Source organism: Canis lupus, chromosome 7 (assembly GCF_011100685.1).
Source record: "Canis lupus familiaris isolate Mischka breed German Shepherd chromosome 7, alternate assembly UU_Cfam_GSD_1.0, whole genome shotgun sequence".
Classification (NCBI taxonomy): Eukaryota; Metazoa; Chordata; class Mammalia; order Carnivora; family Canidae; genus Canis; species Canis lupus.
Window position 1 is genome coordinate 32,686,225 of NC_049228.1, and position 24,814 is coordinate 32,711,038.

General features: G+C 38.7%; 1 protein-coding gene and 1 pseudogene across 4 annotated transcripts in view; one reads left to right on the top strand and one right to left on the bottom strand.

Annotated features, from left to right (window-relative positions):
* Positions 1-24,814, bottom strand: part of RGS7 (regulator of G protein signaling 7) — a 488,737-nt gene that overhangs the window by 454,446 nt on the left and 9,477 nt on the right. The window lies entirely within an intron of this gene.
* On the top strand, positions 23,464-24,620 carry LOC102151241 (annotated as a pseudogene).

A 24,814-nucleotide genomic window follows, 5' to 3' on the forward strand; every position in this document is an offset into this window, starting at 1 on the left:
GGCTAATGTGTATTTCTATTATAACACATCACATTCTACTAGAAAGCTATAATTGCATTTTTTTTAAAAAGCTATCACTACATTTCAAATGAAGAGGAATGAAAAAAGGGATCATAAATTTTGTCAACAAGGTAACTGGCTTCAGAAAAATATTGGTAAACATGTTTGAAATTTCCACATCAAAAAAAAAAAAAGAAATTTCCACATCATATATTATTAATATTCACATGTCTCTATCAACAACCTCATTCTAAGGAGTTTAAAAGGATTCTAGGAACTAGGATAAAACAATCATTTATACAACAAAGATTGTCTCTTTGTTGTAGCCACAACAATGTGACTAACTCTCCTAACACCTATAGCATCTCTACTCACTACAATGTCAAGCCTTCCTGGTGCCCTTGAGCACAACAGGTAAGGCTAGAGGTCAGGAACTATCAGGCCTTTTAAAATAATTCTTAGTGAGTTATTACTGTGATCCATACTAGCAGAGGATTCAGGTACATATCAGTTACACAGAACTCATACAATACTGATAGACATTTTTCCCAAAAAAAAGATATTCAGGTGGCCTACAGGTGCACAAAGGATATGCAGGTGCATATCATCTCCAGATATCAAGGAGGTGATTAGGCCTATGGTAAGGTGTCACCTCACACCTGTTGGAATAGCTTTCATTAGGGGGATGGGAGATGGCAAGACCTGGCGGGGTGTGGGGCAGGCCTTGTGCACTGTTGGTGGGAATGTGGGTTGTGCACCCACCACAGAGAACTGTACGGAGAATTAGGGACGGAGCTGCCATGTGGTCAAGTGGCTCAATTCTGGATGAAAGAGAATCACTATCCCAAAAGGATATCCACACCTCCATGTTCACTGCAGTGTTTGTTGTTTATATTGCTCAGGATATGGAGGCAACCTGAGTGTCCATCAGCAGATGGATAGGTAGAAAGTATGCAGTTACATAGGTGGAGGCATACTGCTTAGTTACAGAGGAAGGAAAGTCCTGCCATTTGTAATGACATGGATGGATTTTGAGGGCATTGTTTCAAGTGAGGTGGGTCAGCCAGGGAAAGACAAATACTGTATCATCTCACTTATTCCACTTGCGTGGAATCTTAAAAAAAAAAAAAAAAAAAAGACACTCATAGAAACAGAGATTAGATTTATGGTTGCCAGCGCAGAAGACAGGGGAAGGGGGACTGGGAAAAGGTGATAAAGGAACAAACCTGTAGTCACAAGATAAATAAATTCTGGGGATATGATATAGATGAAGACTACAGCTAACAATACTATAGTGTATATTTGAAAGTTGCTAAGGGAACATATCTTAAAACTCCTCATCACAAGGAAAAGGAAAAAAATTATAACTGTGTGAGGTTATGGATGTTAGCTCAACTAACTGTGGTAATTATTTCACAATATACATATATCAAATCATTGTGTTGTACACCTTACCCATACACGATATTATATGTAAATTATATCTCAAATGGAAAAAAATTTTAAAAATACAATAACTATGACTTTGCTGATTAGAGTCTACAATATGACTCTCTAAGTTACTTGCACAAAACTACTTAAATACAGAATTGCAAAATAACCACAGGACAGTAAAAAGAGTATTTATGTTGATAATGTGAGAGTTGGAAGTAGGAGAAAATTAAAGAATCTGAACAGCTTCAAGGCATCTTTCATGTGTGCACAACATACTGCCAGACACAGGTGCACACGCTTGAACCTGTTCCCAAATAAATCTTGTTTGACATTCACTTCATTACTATCAGAAAGTAACAACATATGCCTGTTGGCAAGAGGTTCTCACTCCATTTGGGTCACTGGCAACCTTTATATAGAGACCATTTGGCAGACTCCAAGGCATCATGCATGGATTTCAGATCTGATATTTGTTGTGCATGTGTCTCAAGTTACAGGACAACATTCTGCTCACAAGCCATTATCATGTGTTTAAGTCAGCATCAAGTATTCACACACACACACACACACACACACACACATGCACACAGGGAGGGTGGCATATCTGTAAACTGATTAGGGGGAAACGTAATTTTTCTTACTTCTCCAGGCAAACAGAATGACTTGTAACAACTGCTACTTTTTATTCTTTCCTTATTATGTCCCAGGTACCCTCTACTCTACAGGCTACACTGTTGAATACACTAAAATACAGAGTAACAAGGATCTACTGATGAAACAGAATAATCCTTTTGCCACCTTCTCCAGGAAAGGTCAGCTTCCCCAGGGGCTAGAGGTTCCTCAGGAAAATCCTAAAACAGTTCAAAGCACTGGCAACTTCAGTTTCCCCCTCAGGATTCATACCCAGAAGCACTGGGAGCCTCATCTCCAGTTTCACCACTAATTGGAAAAGACTCAGGGAAAGAAGAAATCCCCCTACAATGCTTCTTCTGGGACTCCAGCTGTGTTACCACATCAAGTCCCAAGTAAGGAACAATGAAATCCCCCTCCGCTGGGACCCTCTACATAAGTCAGACTGTCTTCTGGGCATCTCTGGCCTCTTCTTCATTTGCACATCAGCTTATTAAATGTACAGACTCCTCCAGCCATCACCTTCTTTTCTGTATCAGAGGGTTTCTCCAGTTGTCTGTTGGAAGAGGTCATCAAGAGGATATGACTACAGGTTGACCCATGAGCTGGCTCCTGGCAGCCAGAGGCTCCTCACCTCTCCTTGGTTCTTGGAATGTACATTTTATCCTCTGTTCCCACAGTGGGAGCCATTTTCAAGGGCATAGCCTGGAGATAGCAATGAGGCATTGAGACCATCACTGTAGGGTATTTGTGACTGAACCTCATTAAGACCGCTATATAAACTTTAAAATTCTACTGGGCAGATGCAGGAATTGACTCAACTGTGGCTACCCTATCAAGGCTTATACTGTAAGTTCCCTAGCTTACTATACCTGCCATCTGCCACCTGGAGTGGCTGCCTCCTCCTTCCCTGCTCTCTGTGCACCAGGGCAAGTTCAGATTTCAGCCAGGGACCCCTGAGGGCACAAACCAACAGCAATAATTTGCCCACAAAATCTCTACCAAATTTTGTTCTTATTTATTGCTTGTGCTTTGAAAATGTATTTGAAGTTTATCTAAATTGTTTATATCATGTTTCATTTTTAAAATATATATACGGTTAACTAACTACAAAGATACACTAAATTTCAATGACTAGAAAATCCCAGAGAAATAAAAATAACAGAAAAGGTAAGATCAGGTCTTATATACAGTCAGATAATTATAATGCCTATTTGTCATCTCATACACCTCTCTTCAAGGAAGTCCTCTGAACATCCCAGTGTATGTGGCAGTGGGGAGGGAGGCAATGCAATTGATTATAGAACATACAGTGTCATAAATAAACTTTATAAGATTTCATCTGCTAGGTGTGGGTATTTTCATATTACAATAGTGAAGGAGATGAACAAAACATCCTGAAAAACAAAACCATATTTGCATGGAATTCTTTGTTAAATAATACAGAACAGGCAAGAAGAAAACCCTGTAGCATAAGTTTTCATAATTGAACCATGTAGGTGGACCTCAGTTATTATATGAATCCATCATGTGAGTCACTGTTATAATGACAGAACTAGCAGCATCAAGAGCTAGGCCCCCACAGCACGTCTGTCAGTGAGACTGTGCCATTCATGGTCAATGTGATGAGAATGGGAAGGAATGCTGTGCTGATCATAGAATCGATAGTGCAAAGAAAAGACAGGCCATTACTTGAGCAGAAGGTAGAAGTAATCAAGGATAAATTGGCTTAGATGTGTTTAGATTTTGTGGCCATATCTTTATAGGTATTTTTAAAGCTCTTATTATTGAAATTCCTACAGGAAGAAAATAACTGTAATTAGAGATCTGAAACTCTTAAATATCATTTTCCCAATGAAATTATTATTCTTGTAACTAAGGTTTTGACATAAAAAGGTTTCTCAAGGTACAACTATCACATTACAGCACAGACTGTAAAGCTAATTAATCAGATTTTTCAAAGCATAAATAAGGGCATATGGCTTGAAAAATGTTTGAATTTGAAGGTTTACTTGTATAAAAGATTATAATCTGAATACATACTAAATTAATTTGATTTTCTATTTAATGACTTGATTCCTTTTTAAAAATTTATAAAGTCAGCACTGCCACAGAAAAATCTGGAATGTATATTTGGCCAATGGTGGACCCACTTTCAAGCAGTTAAAAAGAGCCCACCCTAGTTTTTCACAAAAATCTATCCCTATTAATGTCTTTCATATGTGGTGGGTGGCTGTGCTCAGAGCCTTGGCTCTGCCACTAGCTAGCAACCTTGGACAAATCACTTAGCTTCTAGAAAGTCTCATCTCTTCATGTGTAAAATAAAAGTGTTCACTACTTGGTCCATCATATCCTTAAAATTTTGTGACTCTGTAGGCTTTTGAAAAGACTAGCAGTCACTCACCAATTCTAAGCCAGGTTGCAGATGTTTAACTACCAGAAACCACAAGCCCTGGCAGGTTTAAATCAAGTTCTTGTACCAGGGTGAGTTCCTACAGCCATCTTCTGATGGCTACACTTTAATTTTTAACACAGATCAGGTTAGCCTGACTGAATTTCAAACTTTTGCCTGCTCTCACCTCTAATTTTCATATGCACCAGATCCAACTTGTATCACGATTACCTCTTGTCCACATGCTTGCTCATCTCCTAGGCTGGACTACTTTCTAGGATGCTTGCTTTAATACTTTATGCTGCCTTCTTGTAGCATTCAGTTTTTTAAATCTTGGGTCTTTATAGCAACATTTCAGAAAAGGCTATCTTACCTCTTGTTAACTATTCCAAAATAAATCTGTAGTTGGGTGATTTATTTTGTGGAAATATCCTGGAAACAAAGATGATGCTTAGGCAACTGATCTACCAGGAATACAAAGATTTTTTTTTCTTCCTCCAGAGCACCTATACAGACTCATATCTAAAAATCATCAGTAAATGTGAAGTTGAAGTAATTACCATTTACCTTCATAAACAATACTTTCATTTTCCTTATGGATAACATAAAGGATGAAGAGAATCATTTTTGTTAAGTACTTGATATGTTTCCATTTAATAAAAAGCGTATCCATAGAATTCACTAGCAACCAGTCTATCCTTCCTCATTGGCCAACTTATGGTACTGTCATTTATCCCCTAATTTTTCAGGGGTTTGACGGCAACCTGTATCCACATCAAAATCTTCCATACCCAAGGTCCACTAGTTAGTTACAAATGTAATCAATTGAGATCAAGGAATAACAGAATCATTTCCAAATTTACCTTGACAGTATCCAAAGACAACATCATTAGAAAAGAAAAGAAAGTATGTTTAAGAGGGAGGAAAAGCATTCTGTCGATGAAAATGAAAAGGTGTGCAACATGCACTCCATTGCAAAGGGGGATTTAAACACTTAAATGTTTAAAAACCCAGTTATGGCTGCTTGGAGGTCTTTACAGACAGAATGCCCATCATCAATGGTGAAAGACTTGTCTCCTTTCAGCATTGTCCCATACAAAATAGTTCACAGGAGACTTAATGGTTGTGATAATGCAATGCAGAGCTAATCTTCCACACAGGGCTTGGTGATGTCAGCATACCATATGTTCCCTTTGATATTGTTCCATAATGAGCATGAGGTAGCTAAAAATCATCAATAGCTATGCAAGGAGCAGGTTCCCTTGGGTCCTTAATTGCTGGACCATGTGGTAGTCCTTGGAACTAGATAAAAGGAGGATGTTCCTGAGCTCTAGGAACTGGAGTGAGATCTTGCAACACATTTGACAAAGTTGAAGATGAAATGTAGATAGAAAAGATACACAGTGTTTCAAAATTAGATTTTACAGCTGTACACCAGAAAACACTGGTTAATAAGTCAATTAAAAGGTGGTACCAAGTTTCTAACTAAAGTGAGGCCTCACAGCTCTGTCATCTGATGTGATGAGTTTCAAGTGGCACATGTCACACACCTGAGAGTAAAAGGAAATGTACCATATAATCTAGCACATCAAAAAACCCAACATTATAGAAAACTGAATGGCATCTAATAAACCATAATTAAACAGATTTAAACATAAGGCCAGGGTTTGGGTTTAAATAATCAAATCACCAAAGTAGAACTTGAAGAGGGTCCAGTTATATAGCAGCTTCTCTGAAAAGAGACTCCAGAATCTTCCTTTAATTGCAAGCTCAAGATGATCTAAATGGAAAGGGAGTTGATCAAATGAAAAGCTGTTGAAAACATTCACGTAAAAGAGAATTATAATATCCAGAAAAAGGTGGCAGACATTTCACTGTACTCTCTACTAGTCAAGCCACCCCTGTAGTTGAATCTTCTTATGGAAACTATATTTCACTCCAGAATCTAGAGGCACATTCTTCCACAATACAGAGCAAAATTAAACCTTGTTTCTCTTGGCACACAACAAATGCTTTCATTAATCCATCACTTCATCTCTATTTAGTTTGGCTTTTCCATGATTCCTATATTAATGTGTTCTTCGGGATCCCTGGGTGGCGCAGCGGTTTGGCGCCTGCCTTTGGCCCAGGGCGTGATCCTGGAGACCCGGGATCGAATCCCATGTCGGGCTCCCGGTGCATGGAGCCTGCTTCTCCCTCTGCCTGTGTCTCTGGCTCTCTCTCTCTTTCTCTCTGTATGACTATCATAAATAAATAAAAAATTTAAAAAATAAATAAATAAATAAATGTGTTCTTCTTTAGAGGATTTTCCTTCTGTTTTTCTAAACTATTTCCTATAGCAGATATCAAAAAACAACTAAAGAGACACTTATTTTTTTAAGATTTTATTTATTTACTTATTTATTTACTTATTTATTTATTTATTTATTTATTTATGAGAGTGAGGGAGAAAGAGGCAGAGAGGGAGAACACAAGTGGAGAGAGGGGCAGAAGGACAGAGAGAAGTAGACTCCCCACTGAGTAGGGAGTGTGATGTGGGGCTCGATCCCAGGACCCTGAGATCATGATCTGAGCCGAAGAAAGATGCTCAACCGACTGTGCCAACCAGGTGCCCTACAACTAAAGAGACATTTAAAATATACATATTATTTTGTTGCCAACTTCAGGTCCTCTCTATCAAAAATGAGAGAATCTTAGTTGGCTAAATGTCCAGGTCTTGATTTCAGCTCAGGTCATGATCTCAGGATCATGAGATGAAGCCCTGCATCTAGACCTACATGGAGCCCTGCATCAGGCTCTGAGCTCAGTGGAGAGTCTGTTTAAGATTGTCTCTCTGCCTCTGTCCTTTCCCCCAACTCATGCACTAATAAATAAATAAATCTTTAAAAGAAATGAGAGTCTAATCCAAGAAGCAAGGTATTATATTCAGCCAAACAGCCACTTACCCACTGTGCTTCTGTTTATTGGCCTGAAAGTCATCATTAAGTTTGCAGAATCTCTTAGCTTCCTTTTGACAGAGGAAAGTATGCTAATGAAACTTCACTGATGACCTATTGGATGTACTGCATTATAACATAACGGTTGAGAGAATGAACTTGAAAAAAAAAATCTGGATTTGAATCCTGGCTCTGCAACAGGCAGCTTGGTCTTAGCATGTTCCTTAAGTTCTCAAATCCGTAACTAGTTTAAAGACTAAATTATAGGGATCCCTGGGTGGCGCAGCGGTTTGGCGCCTGCCTTTGGCCCAGGGCGCGATCCTGGAGACCCGGGATCGAATCCCACGTCGGGCTCCCGGTGCATGGAGCCTGCTTCTCCCTCTGCCTGTGTCTCTGCGCCTCTCTCTCTCTCTCTGTGACTATCATAAATAAATAAAAATTAAAAAAAAAATTTTTTTAAAAGACTAAATTATATAGCATATATAAAGTGCTTAGCACAATGCCTCACACATGGTAAAGAAAACTACAGCTTAGCTATTATGTCGTTATTGATATTCTTACTAGTGTCATTATTATTACTATTACTTATTCCCTTTATGTACTAAGAGACTAAGTTTTAGACGTAGGACCTAGCAATCATTTCTGCTACTTTATTTCTGCATTTTTTTAACTATTCTCACCTAATCCACAGTCTAACAGGAGAGAAGTGAATAAACAACTACTTACAGGCAATTCTACTGGCCAGCTGGGAGTGTGACCAGCAATGTTTTACAAAGCAGCAAAATGAACAATACAGCTTATACCCAGGTATCCCAAGTTAAGAAGTTAGAAGGTAATTATTCATTCAATCACACACAGCAAAAAGATTTATGGCAATACAGAGATGAAAAATGATCAGTGTCAAAGAAAAACATCAATAAAATGCTAGCAGGAGTTCAGCAGATGAAGGAGAATTGTGTTGGCTCAATTGTAATGGACTGAAGTGCAATCTAGTTTCGAAAATCGTTCTGGGGTTACTTTCATGCTGAGTCTCCCTCCCACCTGCGGCACTCAGCCTCTACTCCAGTCCTAATGTGTCTGTGGGATTGACTTTTAAACATTTATTCCAAAAAGTACAAGGTGGTTTTAAAAGGTAACCATATGAGACACAGTCATGAAAACTATAAGCACAGGGCTGGAATTAAGGGAGGCATCAGCATGTTGGAGCTTGTCCACAGATCAACAAGTAGGAAAATGGATCTGCAAATCACATCATGTGCATCAGAGCTAAATGAGATAGAAACATTAATCCTGAAAAAAGAGAAGGCTTAGGAAGCCAGGACTGTTATTTTCATATAGCAAAGTGCTCTTGTGTGAAAGAGGGTTTGGGTATGCTATGTTAATCCAGAAATGTAAATGAGACTGTATATTAATGTAAGGAACTAATCTATCATGGTGTGTGGTGTCCAACAATGGCTTCCTCCAGAGGAAGTGGACTCCTTTCTACTGATGGAGGTCACCTAGAGGGGAGCTGGGGAGGGAGGAGTGAGTTAGACAACTTTCATGGTCCCTTCACACTCTGTTTATAAAATGTCTCAAGACAGTGAAACAGCTTCCTTTTAGAGAAAACCTAATTAATTGGGCAGTCAATATCAAAACTTGATAGTAGTGTATCTCTCCTATTTGCATATCTGTAAGCAACTGAGAAACAGAAACTTATTGAAGGCTTAACCTTCCTTGGAGAGTTTAGCTGGAATGTCAATAAAATAAAGCCTCTGAACCCTCCCCACAAATTGACATGTATAGGGCCAAGGGAAAAAAAATAAAATTTCAACTTCTGAACCATATAGTAGAGTACCTGACATTACAGTAAGGCAGTAGGTAGCCCATTTTCCTACCAGCTTTTGTTTTTATGGCCTCCTGCCAGGGACAGAGAATTTCATTCCAAAATGGTGAGTGGTGATGGCTCGGAGCATGCCCTATGTCTGCCTCAGTTCATTCCCCAGATAACAAACACAAGGTTTTATTTTGCTTTGAAGGATCTTCCACAGAGAGGGAACTCAGTAACTATAGTTTAGAAAGAATCTCCAAAGCAAGTCAACAAACAGGTAGATCCAGACACTCCGCAAAGGCATCAATTGCTACAGTACTCATTTGCGTCCCTCAGGTCTCTGCCATTTCCATCTCAGGGCCTGCTAAACTCCTGGTTTTGACAGAAAAACACTGAGCTGGTGAGATGAGATTACTAAGATGAGCGTAACTTCCCAAAGTCTGTGTCTTCATAGGTGAAAATTTGCCACAGGTAATCTAGTCATAACTGGATGTGTCTCATCTGGATCCTTCCAATTTTTATTTACTTGGAGTCCATTAGAACAGATATATTCAAAATTACATCTAGGGGACTGAAGGACAAGAAAAGACCTGGAATAGGAGAATGGGAACTACCTTGTTAATTAGAAAACGTGAGTTCATGTCCCCACATCTGTAATCTTGGCTAAGCCTGAGACTGAGGTTTCTCATCTGCCCTATACACTGAGGATAATAACTCCCACAGGATACCAGTGAGGGCTTCAAAGAAATGATATCTGTAAAAGCACTTTGTAAAGTTTTTTTTAAAAAAAAGATTTTATTTATTTATTCATGAGAGACACACAGAGACAGAGAGAAGCAGAGACACAGGCAGAGGGAGAAGCAGGCTCCATGCAGGGAACCCGATGTGGGACTTGATCCTGGGACTCCAGAATCTCGCCCTGAGCCAAAGGCAGGTGCTCAACTGCTGAGCCACCCAGGCGTCCCACTTTGTAAAGTTTGAAGTGTACTTAAATATTAGGCTATGGCAATCTTTCACTATGCCTAATAATCAAGATTTGACTCTTCAAATCTTTATAATTTAGCAATGATTTAAGTAATACTCTATATTTTCTTAATTTTGTGTAAGAATATTAAAACTAGCTGCACAGGTGGTAGGATCTATTAACAAGAGTATTAAAAGGCCACTTGGGGTTTTGGATTTCCTTATTAGTGCAAAACTGTTTTTATTTTGTATCTTAGCTTTCTTATGTTTACAAAAAGTAGTCCTTGATATTTCTCTGCTTTGATAAGTTTCTGTGAAAGTTTGACATAAATGGCAATTATAATACTATGTTCTCATGAACACTGTTTGGCTCTGCAATGTTTAAGCAAAACAAAAGCCAAAACCACAAAGGAATTGCTCAGAAATCTATTGGTGGAATATGTCAGTGACGTACATCATATATATAATTCATATATTTTGGAAAGTTTTTTAATCCCTTCAAAAGAAATGGTAAACCAGAGATCAAATGTTTATCTTGAGTAATTAGATGACAGATGAGAAAAATAAAAGTTCTGAATTCTCAGCTTCTAGACTGACTTTATGAAGACAGCAGTGAACTGAAGAGTTAAAAATCCTTCCCCTTTCCTTTCCTTTCTCAGGGATGGGGTAACTGGGCGATTGGCCCTAAGAAGGACACTTGATGGGATGAGCACTGGGTGTTATACTATATGTTGGCAAATTTAATTGAAATTAAATAAATGAATGAATGAATAAATAAATAAATAAATAAATAAATGTAAGTAATTAAAGTTTCCACTAATTGCAAGGGCAGTGGTTGAGACAACAGGATTCATCCTCAGTCATGAGCTTGGCTGGGTCACAAAGATCATTCTAGACCATGCCTGTAAGGCTTTAAAAATATCCATGACACTCGTACCATGCACATGCTTATGGCCACTGAACTGGTGTCCCTCTCAGGAGAGGAAACCTCCTCTGGCATTAGAGTCAAAAGCTCTTTTGTATATAATAGGGCAGTTGGTAGGGAGGAACAAACTGAGCATTCCCCCCAAACAGCAGAACTCATTCAACTGACACAACTTTCCTTCCATGATGTAGATTTTTTAAAGTAACATAAGGAAGTCCACGGATTTCTGTTTCCTTTGAACACTATGACCATTCTGTACTTTTACAAAACAGGAAATTGCAATAAAAAGGGACATATCTTGTCAAAAGGCCCTACTAGTAGTTCCAGTTATAAAATCACTTCAAGAATCATCAGCTGAGTTACACAAAGACGCTTTAACATATGCAGATACAAAAGAAAGCAAACATTTCCACAAGCATTATTAAATTATGGCATATTAGGAGTCATTAACAATCAGCAGGCAGGGGCATTTTGTTCTGCCAGTCTAATGCTCCAAACAATCAAAAATGATATCCATGGGGCAATTAATTTCCTTCACATTGATTATTCCAATCTCCAAACTAATAAGTAGGGCTAAATGAAATAAAATTAAACAGTGCATTGAGAAACTAAAGACTGAGCCCACTCGTAAGGGGCAGGGGGCAGGGGTTGGGGGTTATAACCTCAGGAGATGAACTACCTCTCTCAAGTTACTGGGAGAGAGTGAGAAGTTATTCTGGCACCCTGACACAGATCTTCAAAACTCAGCACTGGGCAGCCCGGGGTGGGTGGGAGGGGGCGGCGCTCAGCAGTTTAGTTTAGTGCCACCTTCAGCCCAGGGCGTGATCCTGGAGACCTGGGATGGAGTCCCACGTTGGGCTCCCTGCATGGAGCCTGCCTCTGCCTATTGCCTATATCTCTGCCTCTCTCTCTCTCTCTCTGTCTCTCATGAATAAATAAAATCTTAAAAAAAAAACTCAACACTGCTTGGAAATCATCTTTACATCAACTATCCCCTCCTACATGCACAGAATACATGCATGTTGCACAAACCGGGGAATTACTGTCTAAGCCAACCAGCCACTGACGACAAGAAGAGACCAGGGACCGGATTAGTCCAATGTACTTTCTACTCTGCAGGGGCTTAGTCGGCTGCTTAATGCTCCTGTAATTGGAGCAAATGTCATTGCTATTAATTCAACAAGTTACATAGCAAACTGCAAAACTGTCACTTTTGTCTTGGTTTACAGATCTACTTACTAATAAAATGTTAGTAAGCAAATGTATTGATTCTGTTATAAAAATTTTAACCACAATTCTAACCCTTCCTTCCTTCATACCATCTGTCAAACACTTATTAAATATCCACTAAATATGTAAAGTGATGTGTTAGTTTCTGTAGGGACACAAAGTGAAACCAGACCCAGATCCTGGTCTTAAGGAGCTCAAAAGATTAAACACACACACATATACATACAATGATGCACTGGTAAATGTTTAGCAATAATTAAGAAGGGAAAAAAGAGGTTGAAAGAGCTCTGATTTATAGCATTTACTCTGATTTACAGCATTTCTCATGCTATAAATACTCCTACCATGGTTAATTTCAATCTGCCAACATGCCATCACTGAATGTAGCCTTGGGGAGAGATGGACATACAAGCTTGTTGAAGCTGACTCCAGTGCACCACTACTATAGATTTATATTTATATTTGTGTAAATGTATACACACATGCATATATATAAAAGAACTAACCAAATATCTTACAACTGTTATCTTAAAGCAATGGGATTATGGTTGATCTTATTTCTTCTTTACATGTTTTTTTAACATCCAATCTTTTTTAGAGTATTTTTTTTAATTTTTAACTTTTTGGCCCATTTTAATTGAGCAATAATTGACATGTGCCGCTGTGTATGTTTAAGGTATTCAGTATAATGATGTTACTTACATAATTGATGACCACAATTACTTTAGTTAACATCCATCATCTCACATAGACACAAAAAATAAAGGAAAAAGAATATTTTTTAGATCAGTATTAGCACCAATCTCCTCATCCCAGACCATTTTTTCTAAGCAGTAGTCCTGGCATTGCTAAAATTATCCAAGGAGCAGAAATACCAAAACATCTCAAAGGCACATCAGATTAGCTTTAGAGCAACGTGTCTTGGCAAAACTAACAAAGGTACTTTACAGAGTGTCTAACTTAGAGCCTTGAAAGACTTCCCTCCGCCCTGAGCTCTCCTGATCCTCACCCTATAAAATACTTCCACAGAACATTCTCAGTGATTTTAAGCATTCAGTCATCAATGTATATATATGGAAGAAGGAGAGGGAAGTGGGTACACGAGGAGGAGAAGGATCTCTAAATAAAGTGCAGGGATCCCGGCAAGAACCTGATTGCTTCTGCCAACCCCCTAGACAGCCTTCAATGATAAGCCACCTGTTTAGTTTTATGGTGAATTCGCAACAGTGTCTGCAGCTGCAATCCATGGCTCCTCCTTCAGCTTTCTTAATATACAGATGGATTTTGCTTTGGAACCAAACAATTTTGCCTTATCCCAAAAACCCTTCTCTTTTTCCTTTTTCACTTGTGACTATATAAACCATTAAGCCTACAATCTTAAAAACCATTGATATTTATTACTATTTTTAATATAAAGAGCTGAAAGTTTTGTGGAGTAAAACAAAACCTTATAAACAAAAAATGCCTTATTACTGCATAATGTTTGAACGTTTGCAAAGTACTTCCACGTGTCTTATCATATATCATTGTCACAATAACCCTCTGAAGTGGCTGTTCATCGCACCTCTGTATGATGGGAAAGAAGCTCAGGGAGTTTATAAGATTCCTTCAAGTGCCCACAGCCACAGGAGGCCAGCCCACTGCCTTCAACACATGGGCTTCAGGTTCCATATTCCAATCCAATAGGGAATCGTCCCATATAGATTTGATTTCAAATCCTGACATCATCATTTTCCATCCCTGTGGCCTTAGGCAGAGTCCTCACCTGCTCTGGGCCTCATTAACATAATTGGAGAATGGGAGAACAATACCCATTTCATGGAGCTGTTATGAAAACCAACAAAACCAAACTCAGCTTATGGTGGGTTCTTAAGACATTCACCTTCCCTTTTCAAACTTGCCCTGGCCCGCTGTTCATTTCCTCTGCCTCCTTCCCTTGTACCACCCTATTTCAAACACATGCATTTTGCTTCTTGCCCTGACTGGGAAGGCCTCCCCAGTTCAATAGTCCTTTGACGTATGGTGTGCTTTACACACAGTGTATTTCTGTAACAAAAATTAGTCCACACACAATTGGTAAATCAGGGAAATGTGTCAGTCTATATAGAAGTCCCACTGGCTCATGCACAATTTTTCTCAGCACATTATATTCTGTGCTCTCACGATACAGCAGCCGAACCTGAAGCTCACACACATAGGTGGGTGCAGCAGGCCGTGAGAGAGTGCGGCATTGCCCATGTGGCCTGCACTGCCTCTTGGCTCAACCCAGCTACACACTAGCTTTCAAAAGGGTTTACTGCACATCTCTCTCAGATATTGGTTCAAAGCAAAGACTAGAGAAGGAGCCAGACCATTTTGTGCAAAGCCTTTCACTGCTCCTCTACTTGCAAATTCTGATGCTAATGTCACTCCGTCCTTGTTTTTAGAATTTGGCAGACCCAATACTTCTTTATACACTCCTCCACCAAGCTACCTCCTCCTTTAAAGGTAAAGTCTTGAATCAGTGTGTGATTCCTTTATTTAAAGGGAAGTAAGTATGCTATTACAGTTGTGCTGTTATTTTTAATAAGATCACTACTGTTCTGGCTAATGTTTAATTATAACAGTAAATGTTTTGAGCGGTTAAAATGTTTAGAGTGATCTATTCCAATTCTATTTTCCTTAAAATGGCAGTTATTTATAGTGTGTGACTTTGCAGAATGTGGGTTTTTCTTTTTAAAGAATGTATTGTCCTACAGCAGAAATGCCCATATTTTGCTTCATTGAGTGGTTATTCTTTATGTACTCAAGTACCATGAATTGATGGACTAAATGGTACAAATAAAGTGTTCTCATTGCACTTACTTAACTCTTTGCTAAAATCTAACTCAGCACCTCATTCCTATGGTTAAGAATGAGCAATTTCTATCAAGATGCTACCAAAGTAGGCATACTGGTTTTCATAAATATGCTCAACAAAATGCTTCTAAGTATAAAACAAGGTTAAAATGGAGTGTTCAAATAAATCTATACAGTACTGGCCTATCTCTGCAACTTTAAGTAGCTTTAATTATTCCATTTCTAATTAGCCAAATTTCCAAGTAAGCAAAGATACTCCAAGAAAAGCACCTTCAGCTATAGGATCTGCTGTATGAATAACCATGTTCTAGGGTAAAGAAATAAGTTCCAGGGCATCCGGGTGGCTCAGTCGGTGGATCATCTGCCTTGGGCTCAAGTCATGATCCTGGGGTCCTGGGAGCATCTGGCTCTCTGCTTAGCGGGGGAGTCTTGTTTCTCCCTCTCCCTTTGCCCCTCCCTCCTGCCCTTCCTCTCATGTTCTCTCTCCCTCACTCGCTCTCTCAAATAAATAAAATATTAAAAAAAAGAACTTAGTTTAAATATTTTTAAACATTTTCCTCTTACCCTTACCATATTTAATTTGCAGTAAAATAAATAATATGGTTTTCATTTGCATTTGTTTTTTGACATGGGCAAATAAACTTCCCAGGACTCAGTTTCCTTAAAGGAAAACAGAAATTTTTAAAAACTGAATAACTCGGGATCCCTGGGTGGCGCAGCAGTTAGGCGCCTGACTTTGGCCCAGGGCGTGATCCTGGAGACCCGGGATCGAATCCCACGTCGGGCTCCTGGGGCATGGAGCCTGCTTCTCCCTCTGCCTGTGTCTCTGCCTCTCTCTCTCTCTCTCTGTGACTATCATAAATAAATAAATTTAAATAAATAAATAAATAAATAAATAAATAAATAAATACTGAATAACTCCACTGTCAATTTTATGAAGGGTGTGTGTGTGTGTGTGTATTAAATTACTTGTGAATTGGTTGATCCTCCAATCTTGACACTGTAAAGGGCTCTGATAAAGAACATATTACCGTCATCACTGATTCTTTATCCCCTGACACTTCTAGTAAATTGCTCTGCACATAATAGTTGCTCAATAAGCATTTGCTAAATTCAAATGAACCATATGCATAATTAATTCAAAGTCCAAATTTCTCAATTAAGTTGTTTAAAAGAAACTAGATTTATTCCTAGACAGCAAATAGATTGTTTTTAAAATAAAACATGAAACTTATATTTCAAATAAAACTTGAGCCCTATTACCATCTTATGGGTGCAAAATAAAAGGCACTGGATTTAGTTGTTGAATTAGTTAGAATCTGGGTTTGTTGCAAGTGACAGAAAACTATAATATCTTGAAGCTAAGAGCAGTAATGAAAAAATTCTGTACAGTATTATAATGATAGACACATGTCATGACATATTTGTACAAACCTACAGAATGTGCAACACCAAGAGAGAATACTACAGTAAATTGTGGACTCTGAATGACTACAATGTGTCAGTGCAGGCTCATCCTTGTTAAAAAAAAAAAAAAAAAAAAAAACAATGTACCACTCTGGTGAATAATGTTGATAATGGGGGACTCTACATAGGGACGAGAGTAACTGGGAAATCTCTATACTTTCCTCTCCATTTTGTTTTAAACCAAATAATGACTTTAAAAAAATAAAATCTTGGAGCACCTGGGTGGCTCAGTGGATGAGCCTCAAAGGCCTGCCTTTGGCTCAGGTCACGATCCCCAGGGTCTTGGGATCAAGTCCCACACTGGGTTCCCCACAGGGAGCCAGCTTCTCCCTCTGCCTATGTTTCTGCTCTCTCTGTGTGTCTCTCATGAATAAATAAGTAAAATCTTTTTAGAAAATAAAATCTTAAAAACAACAGAAGATATAAGTTAATTTTTCTCCAACAAAAAAATGCACATAGGCAAGTCAGATCAGTATGCTGACTCTACAGTGATCAGGGACCCAGATTCACTCCCTTTTGTTGTTCTACTGTTCATATCTGTCACCTTCTATTTCATGGCCAGGATGACTAGATGCCAACCAGTGAAAATGAGAAAAGGGAAAAAAAAACATATATCCTTCTTTTTAAAGGGCACTTCTCAGATACTATGCACACCTCTTCCATTTACCTTTCATTGGCCATAAGGCATCACATGGCCATGCCTAGCAGGCCTTGGGAGCCTAGAATGCAATCATTACTCCTACTCTACATGTGCCTACATGTAAATGCAGAGTGCTATTAGTGCTATTACTACAGAAATGTCAAGGACAGAGAGGTTTACCACAGTTTTATAAAGTGACAATGAGCTTTGAGTCAACAAATATGGTACAGATAAATTAATTCACTTCTAATAAGTTTTCAGAGTAAGAATATCACTGGAGTTTTAAGGCTTTATGTAATACAATGCTAGTTAGTGAGGAGAGTCAGAACCCACCTCTTAACAGAAAAACTGCTTTGTTTTCAAGCCATTAAAACTCCCAGCCCAAATGACCTGTGCTGAGACTTCATTAAAACTAAAAGAAATATTCTGAAAATAAATAAATAACTACATAGGGCCAAGATTTAAGATGGAGAGAGAGATTCATTTGGAATTATCTTTTCTAGTTATAACCGTGAAAACATCTGTCTCACTAACATTATTCAAACTTAATGCATTGGGAATAAAAGTATGGGAGACTATATAAAAGCCAAAGAAAAACAATGAATTATCATAATTTTGAGAGGGTCTGGGATATTTTTTTAAAGCAGTTACAAAATTCTCTAAGAGATGTAAGACTTCCCGTCCCATCGCAACACCCCCAAATGCAGTTATTTTAGACTCAAAACAAATAAAACTGAATTTATTTTTAGATGTGCTATTATTTTCTTAATTAGTTAACATCACTACCATCACCCAAAAGAGTCAGTTATAGAGGTTTCACTCTTAGCTAAAAACCAGGAAACTAAGAATAGAAGGACTTTAAAGATCTCCCCATCATTAAAAAGTTAGCTCAGGGGCACCTGGGTGGCTCAGTCGGTTAAGTGTGTCTGCCTTTGGCTCAGGTAGTGGTCCTGGGATTGAGTCCTGCATCCCTTAGCAGGGAGCCTCTGCCTGATGCTCCCCCTGCTTGTGTTCTCTGTCAAATAAATACAATCTTTAAAAAAAAAAAAAAAAAAAAAAGCTAGTTCAGAACTCAAAAAACAAACAAACAAACAAACAGAATTTTGGTTAGACAGAAATCTAAATGGTCACATAATTCATAGGTCAAAACTACTCCTGAGAACAATCTATTTTGAATTTGAAAGCTCATGGATTCTCCAAAGAAGATATGAATATGTCCAATAAGTACATAAAACGATGCCCAGTCATCATGGAAATGTAAATCAAAACCACAATGAGATACTACTTCATACCTATTAGGATCACTTTTATCAAAAATAACAAGTGCTAAAAAAAAATAACAAGTGTTAATGAGGATATGGAGAACTTATAACCTTTATGTACTGCAAAATGTAAAATTTTGCAGCCATTATAGAAAACGGTCCCTCAAAAAAATTAAAAAATACAATTACCATATGATCCAGAAATTCTAATTCTGAACTTCAAAGCTGGGACTCAGGTAGACATTTGTACACCAATGTTCATTGCAGCATTATTCACAATAGCCAGAGGTCGAAGTAACCCAAGTGCCCATTGACAGATGATGGATAAACAAAATGTGATATATATCCATACAAAAAAAAATATTTTTTTCAGGCTCAAAAAGAAAGAAAATTCTGACACCTAACATAGCATGGATGAACACTAATGATACTATACCAGTGAAATAAGCCAGACATAAAAGGACAAATATGCTATGATTCCATAGATGTGAGGTCTCAAGGACAGTCACATCCATAAAGCAGCATAGTGGTTGCCAGGGCTGGGAGAGAAGAATAGGAAATTGGTGTTTAATAGGTATAGGTTTCATTTCTGCAAGATGAGAAGAGTTCTAGAGATGGAGGGTGACAATGTTACACAATAAGGTAAACATAATTAATGTCTCTGAACTGTATACTTAAAATGGTTAAAATGGTAAATTATGTTATGTATATTTTATTCCAATAAAAAAGAAAAAAAGTGATAGATTTATTTGAGCAAATATTTTAAAAATTTTAAAAACCTCATGGAGTAGGATGTGTCATCATACAAAGGACTCAAGATGAATAAAAGAATAATCATTTCATTTATCTTTATCTTCCTTAAAAAGTATGCTATACATATATGAAGGTATTTAGATCTTAAAAGATACATTTTCTGAAATTTGCCTCAAAATAATCACCTGAGGGATAGCATACGTGGGGAAGTATAAATGAAACAAGATTTACCCACAGTTAATGTCTGCTACACTATGTCATGGGCACATGAAGATCCTTTCTATTATTTTTTCTACTGCTATATCTGTTTCAATTGTACCATAACTGAACATTTTAGGTAATTTTTACTGTAATTTACCATATGAAATGATTTTTAACAAAATTATTGAGTCACTGAAGAGCGGCAAATTCTAAAATATATGTAAGAAAGACAATTTTCAAAGGGATGTGCTCCCTAGATATTACTACATCCATTCATAGGGAAACCCAGTTCATTTTCTTTAGGCTTTTACAAGTAATAGTTAAAATATTTTGAATTTTTTCCTACTCATCCAGGCTTTATATGTGCTATTTAAATAATCCCCATAATAACCTATTATTATCCCCATTTTACAGACGAGGAAGCTGAGACTCAAAAAAGCAAAATAATCTGATTCAATCTTCCAAGTATTATGTCAGTTTTAACCCAGGAATCTAACTGCAAAGCCTTAAGCTTAACAAGCGCCTTTCTCTATTTACAAGACTCTCTTTCCCCTTTCTTGTTGGCTAAGGATGGTCTCATCAATCCTGAGTTGCCAGAACCGGAGATGCCTGATTAAGAAACTATGGAAGGATCTGATTCCTTAGTTTTCTAAGCAATAAGATCAACACCTTTGTCTCAGTTGTCTCAGTAAAGCCCTAAGGATTTTCAACACTAGCTTAGCTCTATTCAGTTCATTTACTGAGTACTCACTAAGTGTCAGAGTCTATATGACCTTGGGCACTGTGCTAGGCACTCAGAACTGCAACAAGAAGATACAGATCAACCTAATAGTTATTTTAGAAACCAGATGACCTGAAAATAAATAAATTTCCATATCACCCACTTCTTCCCCTCTTATGTCATTAATCGCCCTATGATGAGCTGCTTGACATCTGTCTTTGCCACAGTGATATAAGCTCAGTGAGGGCTCAGACACAGTCTGCCTTGTCTATAGATAGCTCTGTCTGCAGTGCTTATCACGGTGCTGAGACATAGCCAAGGCTCAGTGCACGTGTAGTGAGAGGAAGTAAAATCTGAGTGCCATGACTTTTCACTAATAAAGCTGGAAGCAACATGGTGAAGAGGCAAGAGTAGGGTCTTTGGACCAAGCTTTCATTCATTTGTTCATTCACTCATTTGTGCATTTATGCAATCAGTATTTGGGACATCTACTATGTGCCATTTTTGTAGGTGCTGGGCACATGGGCTGAAAGATAGACATCTCAGTCTCTATGAAGCACACCAGCTCTGCCACTAATCCCTGAGCAATCCTGGGCACTCACCCAGTCTGCATTAGTCAGTCTCAGCTGTCTTATTAGAAAAACAGGATACTAATAACCAACATGCAATATCATTTTAAAGAAAATGGATAATATATGTAAGGAAGTAGATACAGGCTAAGCACTCAATAAATGCAACTATTTTAATTAACAATAAATCAAAAGCTGAAACAAAATACTAAGCATAAGGCAAAGCAAGTGACCTATGGCATTAAATTCCAAAGGAAATGCACCTAGAAAAGTTCAGTGACAGAAATGTTGGTAATAAAAAAAATAAAAAAAAAATAAAAAAAAAAAGAAATGTTGGTAATAATATGTTCTTTCTATGTGGTACTTATTTTTCTTCAAAATGTTTGGGATATGTCATCTTAAAGAGGGGTGAAAAATCTCCCTAGATTTATGTACAAGAGGAAAGGTATCTACTGAATTAGTTTGCCTGACATTCCAAAGCTCTGTGTGGCCAAGAAGGTCATGTAGATTTATATTGTTTTTGACATCTTCCAGCAATGACCAAACCAGGGAAAACATGTCAATTGAGCTTCTAAATGACCTACAGCCATAGAGACACTTGGCAAGCTGGGGAGGACTTATCAGGAAGCCTCCTGCAAAGTTCATTCTTTCACGGAGTCTTGGTAATTTCCACAATTCTCAAAAAGAGTCCACAAGTATTGTCAATTATTCTCAGTCAGGCATTTTCACTTTATTTCATTTCATCTTCTCAAAGATTCTGTGAAGTAGTCTCTGTCAATTCTATGACAGAAATGAAACTCAGAGAAGGTAAGAAATATGCCCACGCCGGCACAGCTTGTGAGGGACAGTAGAGGAATCCACATCCAGCCTTTTGGACTAGAAGACTCTGCACACCACTGCCACTTCCCCACAGGCTATCCACCCTCTTTGAACTTTCTGAGACATAAGAAAGAGATGTGAGCTTAAAAAGAATAAAATAAGTAAATAAAAGGTGGAGGACACCTGGATGGCTCAGCAGTTGAACGTCTGCCTTTGGCTCGGGGCCTGATCCAGAGTCCTGGAATCAAGTCCCACATTGGGCTCCCCACAGAGATCCTGCTTCTCCCTCTGCCTCTGTCTCTGCTTCTCTCTCTGTGTCTTTCATGAATAAATAGACTTTTTTAAAAAGGATTCCCTATACCCCCATTTTAAATTCTCAACAAGGATTCCAAGCACTTTAAATCTCTTTTATCTGGAAGCTTCTGGTTTTTTTCTCAGTCTTGTTAGGAACTGGAATGGCTGTGATACATCTCGAAGGTGCAACAACATGGAGATTAGCTGAAATGTCTCCGACATCAGCAAATCAACCAAGCACCTGTGAGAGCCCTTCCTGGATGGTATCCACAGGCTTCAGTCCTACAACCGCATCATCTCACCTTAGGAGAGCCACCCTCTCCAGACACTGAAAGTTTCTGCAGGATGAGAAAATAAACTAGATAAGCAGCTGATGTCATTTATCATAATATCTACCATCTCTTTAAGAGGCCATCGTCTTCCTTCAAAACGTCACTGCTATTTTGTCCTCTTAAAAAATCATTTGGGGAGCCCTACTTTTTTGCAAGCACTGTGTGTGTCAAGTGTCAGACTCAGTATAGCATATTCTTTTATCTCTTCTCTTGGGTTTGATGCTATTTCCCTGAAAGTCTTCACTTCTTATACTCTGTCAAATACAACCATCATTAGCCACATGGGGTTATTTAAATCTAAATTAAAACTAAGTGTAACTTAAAATGCAGGTCCCAGGTAGCCACATTTCAAGTGTCTGACTGCCCCCTGTGGCTGGTGGTGACCATATCAGACAGTCCATGTAAAGACATTTCCATCATGGTAGGAAGTTCTATTGGACAGTGCTGCCACAGAGCATCATGTTCTATGTCTTCATCTGCCTAGAATTTTAGCTACAATCAAATCAATAACAGAGCTATTCCCAGAGTGGGGCAGACCAAGCTCCTGACCTTATCATTCCTGGGGTTCCAAAAGCTAGAGTATAGTGGAAGGGAAAAGGAATCTAATAATCTATGTCTTGTGAGTGGTCAGGCATCCTGTGGTAGGTAACCCAAGGATGCCACAGAGTAACCAGGGTGCTGATTCCTTACTGACACTGATACAAACACAAGGACTTACTGTATTTGTTGAGAGAGAGAGAGAGAACATGAAGAACAGAGGTTCAGGGCAGCCTGGGTGGCTCAGCGGTTTAGCGCCGCCTTCAGCCCAGGGCCCGATCCTGGAGACCCGGGATCGAGTCCCACGTCGGGCTTCCTGCATGGAGCCTTCTTCTCCCTCTGCCTGTGTCTCTGCTTCTGTGTCTCTCATGAATAAATAAATTAAATAAATAAATAAAAAACAAAGGTTCAGAACCAACGCGTAGTGCTTTCTCTGGTGCCAGTCATTTTAGAACTGTCTCTCCTGTCACAGGTTATGTGGAGTCTGCTCATGGATCTGTAAGACCTGAACATTGAGAGCTTCTTGGTGTCCAGAGACAGAGAGAGAGAGAGAAAACGTGAAGAACAGAGGTTCAGAAGCAATGTATTGTGCTTTCTCTGGCACCAGTGATTTTAGAACTGTCTCTCCTATCCAAGATATGTGGAGTCAGCTCATGGGTCTGTGAGACCTGAACATTGAAAGCTTTTTGGTGTACCCAGTGGCTCCATGGATGGCATTATGCTATGGCTATTGTTCAGATTACCATGAAAAAAAGAGAAAGATGGACCATCAAGAGGCTCATGAGGATTCAAAGAAGGCAAAAAAAGATGATTGGCCAGAAAGCTAAGCTCTACCATAAACAGTGCCATACTGAGAATATATCTACGAAAAGACTATCAAGATGCATGAAAAGAGACACACCAAACAAAAGAATGATGGAAAGACTCCACAAGGGGCAGTACCTGCATATCTACTGGACAGGAAGGGACAGTCTCCAGCTAAATACTTTCCAATATGATTAAAGAAAAACAAAAAGAGAAAGTGGGAATATGGGAAGTTCCTTTCCCCAAAGGAAGAAACTGAAGTATTAAAATTTATTCAAACAGAAAAGAGAAAGAAGAAAGCATGGAGAGGATTGTTACTAAAGCCTGCTGTGTTGGTAATGGCTTTACTCAAAAACCACCTAAATATAAAAGATTCATTAGGACAATGAGCTTATGTGTCAAAAAGACCCATGTAACACATCCTGAACTAAGAGCCACCTTTTGGGGTGCCTGGGTGGCTCAGTGTTGAGCATCTGCCAGGTCACGATCTGGAGTCCTGGGATCAAGTTCTACATCAGCCTCCCTGTGGAAAGCCTGCTTCTCTCTCTACCTATGTCTCTCCCTTTCTCTGTGTATCACTCATGAATAAACAAATAAAATCTTTAAAAAAAAAAAAAAAAAGGAAATCCACCATTTGCCTGCCAGTGTTTGGTGTAAAAAAGGATCCCTCGGGATCCCTGGGTGGCGCAGCGGTTTAGCGCCTGCCTTTGGCCCAGGGCGCGATCCTGGAGACCCAGGATCAAATCCCACGTCGGGCTCCCAGTTCATGGAGCCCGCTTCTCCCTCTGCCTGTGTCTCTGCCTCTCTCTCTCTCTCTCTCTCTGTGTGTAACTATCATAAATAAATTTTAAAAATCTAAAAAAAAAAAAAAAAAGGATCCCTCATCTCCATATTATACAACTTTAGGTGTTATTACCAAAGGTATTGTCCTTGAGGTGAATAGGTGAATACAAGTGAGTTGGGCCTTGCGACACAAGGAGGCAAGGTTATTTGGGGGAAAATATGGCAGGTTACCAACAATCCTGAAAATGATGGATGCATGACTGTAGTCTTGCTGCTTTGACAGCAGCTTACAAAACAGAACTCCTTATAATTACTGCAGACTACACACCAATCAGGAAAGCCACCATTACTGTGGTGGTTCTGAATACCACCAAACAGCCTTACATATCTGCAGTCATCAAGAGACCTATTTATCCTACTGTTAAAAAAAAAAAAAAATTAAAATAAGGGCGCCTGGGTGGCATAGTTGGTTAA